Source organism: Fopius arisanus, unplaced genomic scaffold (assembly GCF_000806365.1).
Source record: "Fopius arisanus strain USDA-PBARC FA_bdor unplaced genomic scaffold, ASM80636v1 scaffold00088, whole genome shotgun sequence".
NCBI lineage: Eukaryota > Metazoa > Arthropoda > Insecta > Hymenoptera > Braconidae > Fopius > Fopius arisanus.
Window position 1 is genome coordinate 438,519 of NW_011887827.1, and position 3,990 is coordinate 442,508.

Below are 3,990 nucleotides of genomic sequence, written 5' to 3' on the forward strand. Positions count from 1 at the left end.
GAATTCACTTGAGAAATCATAAAGTCTTAATTGAAAACTTCAGTCTCAAATAAATTGAATTAATTCAGTCCAAAATGTTGATTAATCTTTAATTTTTTTGTGGAATTGTTAACGGTCGATGGAAATTGTCGCGATTATCAGATCGAAAATGGAAATCTCGGAAAGTCACGTGAGCAGTCTGAGTTTTTGGGCGAGGAGTCATCCGGTGGACAAGCAGGTGGCGAGGACCGTTCTAAAATTAATTTTCCACGGCGACTCATCTTCTCCGAGTGTCTCTTACATTTTTTTTTTATTTTCTCGACCGACTGTGACTGCTCACATCCACATGCACCAAAATCATCGTCGAGTTTCCCTAATGGCAATGAACGCGGCGAAAGCATTAACGATCCCCTTCACGAGGTCGTTTCCCCTGTCCCGGGGATTTTAAAAGTACACCGAGAAAAATATAGGTTCACACCGGATATCTGTCTGGATGTGTCCCGTCATTTATGACAATTTATCTCAATTGTTTATTTATGAATTTATCCAAAATCATTATTCGGATCTGCAAGACTTGAAATTTTTTTTAATAACGCCGACATTTTTGTGTTAATTAATTTTTGGGTTAATTTTGTGATGTTAATTTCATCCTTTGTGAAAAGCCATTGTTTAATGGTTTTTATAATTTTTTTATTTTGCCATTGAGGAACAAAAGCATTGGCAATTGTGTATAAACAGTAATTATTGGGTTTCTCCGACGATCGTGGGATGAACATCGACCTCGTGACTCTTTCATCATAATTTCACGCGATCTCTTTATAATTCGTATGAATTACCCATACCAGTAACATAAATACCATAAATAACTAGTAATGCCACGATTTTTGCGATATTTTCGAGGTCAATTGAGCGCCGGATGCCCTCCGTTATAAAAAATCATTAAAAAAAAATCCTAAAAACGGTGGAACTCATTTTCTCTATCAATAAATATTTCGGATCCCGAGAATTTCAAAAAATCACCGTAAAACCGCATGCGGTCTTTTGATTTACATTCCTCCAAGTGATATAAAATTTAATTGCCCAATCGAAAAATTGAATTCATGAGGACTTCATTAATTTTTTTGTTGACTTTTATTTATCCAGTTATTTTTCTTTTTTTTTCAGAGCCATTCGGTGTGAGCAAAAGTCTGAAAAATGGGGGACTATTTCCCTCGACTTTTAATGTCGCGACGAAGGCCGACATTTACGTCAACGCGACGTGTGGAGAGGATGGACCTGAGACATTCTGCAAGCCCTCGGAATCGTCGAGGTGCGCCGTCTGCGATGCCAGGAGTCCGGATCCTGGGAAAAGGCATAATATCAGTAATGTTCTTAATCCTGATCCTGGAAAATGGTGGCAGAGTCCGACATTAGCCAGAGGAGAACGATTCGAATTCGTTGCAATCGTCTTGGATCTCAAACAGGTGAGTTTTTAATTTTCATATTTTATTTCTGTTTCATCTTTCTGTTCCCTCGTTTAGTTTTTTCACATCCACCAGCGAGATATTTCTTTCGAGATACTTCGAGATCGATTTCCTTTCCCCTTTTGATATTAGGATATAATAAAATCCTAAAACTCTCCAAAATTAAAAATTCCAAAACCATTTTCCATTTTTTTCTTCTTCGTGTCACTCCTCTCCGCTTCGTTAATTTTTTTCTCTCAACTCCACCCCCTGGAATTCACGAAAAAAATTATTCTCGTTTTTTCTCATTGTTATCCCGATGTATCTCGATTTATGTGTCTTGTTTATTCGATTCCAAGTCAAGTTTCGTCTTTGGGAGTTGTTGAAGAGAGGGAGGAATGACATGGAAAAAGAATAAAAGGTGGTTGGAAAAGGGTGAACAAGGGGTATGCGAGGGATAGTGAGGGGGAGTTAAATCTTTTGATCCTTTCCCGGAATCTACCGGCCATCTTATGCCCCCTAACCAGGTATACATTTTATGCGTCGTGCGACCAAACCACTCCTACAAATTGCAAGAGATGGTGGCATAACGTTTTAACGAGGAACCCCAGTGCTTTTATCTTTTTTTATTTAAGGGCCGAAAATACTGTAGCGTAATGGGGACCCAGGGGCCCTTCATCGACCTCTCGAATAAAGGATGAAGTAGAAAGGCATTTAATAAAATGAAAATAAAAACAAACCACCGACTTTCGGATAAATTGTCGATTTTTCGGGCATCTCATTTTTTATCAATTCAATTCACTAGAAAATTCTCGATATTTTCTTCTAATTAAAAAAATTGAAATTATATTTTATCCGGACAATTAAAATTAAATATTTGACAACTGTCATCGATTTAATATTCGTCATTAAATCGCAATCATTTATTCAATGAATTTTTCATTGAGTGATAGCCGGGATTTTATTAATAATAATGAATTTGGAAAATGATTTTTCAATTCATGAAGTTGATGATTTTTTTTATCATTTGAAGATCATTCATTGAATCTTACTTCAGTCATAATTCATTCTTCTTTTAATGAAATGCTGGCGAGGCTGTTGATGAATGCCGTAATTATGCCTGAATTCGCGGTTTTTTCGCGATGATTAATCCGTTGATGATAAAAATAATGCAGCGCCCACGCGAATAAATGCTTGACCAGTCTCTGAATTAACTGGATGATTGAAAAGAGACAATTTCGAGTGGTTGTATTCATTGGGTAATTTCAAATGAGAGCCACGTCGTGACCAGACAGCCACTCGAGGGCACTCCATGTCGGGTTTATATCACGTGTCAAATTAATATTTATCAGCTGACCGTACAAATTAATATAATCGTCGAAAAATCAATTTCTCTCGTCATTCATTTCGCGAATTAATTGTTAATGAATTTTTCAGTCAAGAGCTATTTCGTTATTTCTTTTTTTCATAATTCAACGGTTAATTGCGGTCTTGTGTTCTGCATACTGTCATCAGTATGACTTTTCAATGCATACGTAACGATCGGTTGGGTGTGACGTTTCAAAGAGGGGACTGACAATGTTCTGGGAAATGTGAAAAGAATTTTTGAGTGACACTCGACTCGACGTCGCACACACGACAAACTCGAGGCTTTTATTGTTCGCGGATTATCTCCCTCTTGACAATTTAATCAGGAATAAAAAGGGGCTGATTATACCCCCAACGCATGGGGCTGCCGACATTTCTGATAAACAAATCTTGACGCTTTATTATTATTTTTATTCATCTCAGATAATGAGAATTTTTTTATTCATCTCTACATGCACTCACTAAAAAATTGATTTTCTATTTCAATGAACTTGAATTTGAATTTTAGTACTTTCGAAAATCTCGACTTGAGACTTTTGATCAATTCCAGTTACCAACTCCCAATTTTGAAAAAAAATTTTCAAAGTCCCAATTTAATTTCCCGAAGTCTCACCTCCGCATTTGAAACGTCAATTGATGTTGAATTTGACGCGTTTAAAGGTCTCAATTTGAAATAACAAATGTCAAAATAAAAACCGTTGCTTTATTTCGGGTATTGGTCTATTTGGTCCGAATTTTTTACCACCAAGTGGAATTCTTTCCACTTTCTCAGTCTCGAAGGCCACTGAGGAATTAGGGAAACGCCAGAGCGTTGGGAATGGAAAGAAATAGCCACACAGCCATCAAACGCGGAAGATAAATACGTAGAGGAGAGGAGACAAGAAACCGATGGAGTTTCGGCTCTTCACGTGAGCACAGGTGAATACCTTGGAGCTTCACGTACAGCCAATTACGAAAACTCAATGCGATTCCGTTGAATCCCTGGAATCTATCCTCTTGCTAATTGACCATATGAGAGGGGGAAACATTTTCTAGATGAAAGGGCCTCACTCTATTCACAATCGTTAGTACTTTTAACCCATACTCGTTTCATTTTTATTCGACGCCAGTTCGTGATCGGCTCTGGCGTGATCATCTGCAGTAAGATGTCTAGCCATTGGGATAACATTCACGCGAGTTGAAATTCAATTAATTCCGCGGA

The 3,990-nt window shown here is 37.5% G+C and overlaps 1 protein-coding gene across 1 annotated transcript in view; it reads left to right on the top strand.

Moving 5' to 3' along the window:
• Positions 1-3,990, top strand: part of wb (wing blister) — a 72,577-nt gene that overhangs the window by 10,999 nt on the left and 57,588 nt on the right. Inside the window, exon 2 of the mRNA XM_011311440.1 lies at positions 1,144-1,442. The gene's annotated coding sequence lies outside the window, so the exon portion shown is untranslated. The remainder of the gene's footprint in view (positions 1-1,143; positions 1,443-3,990) is intronic.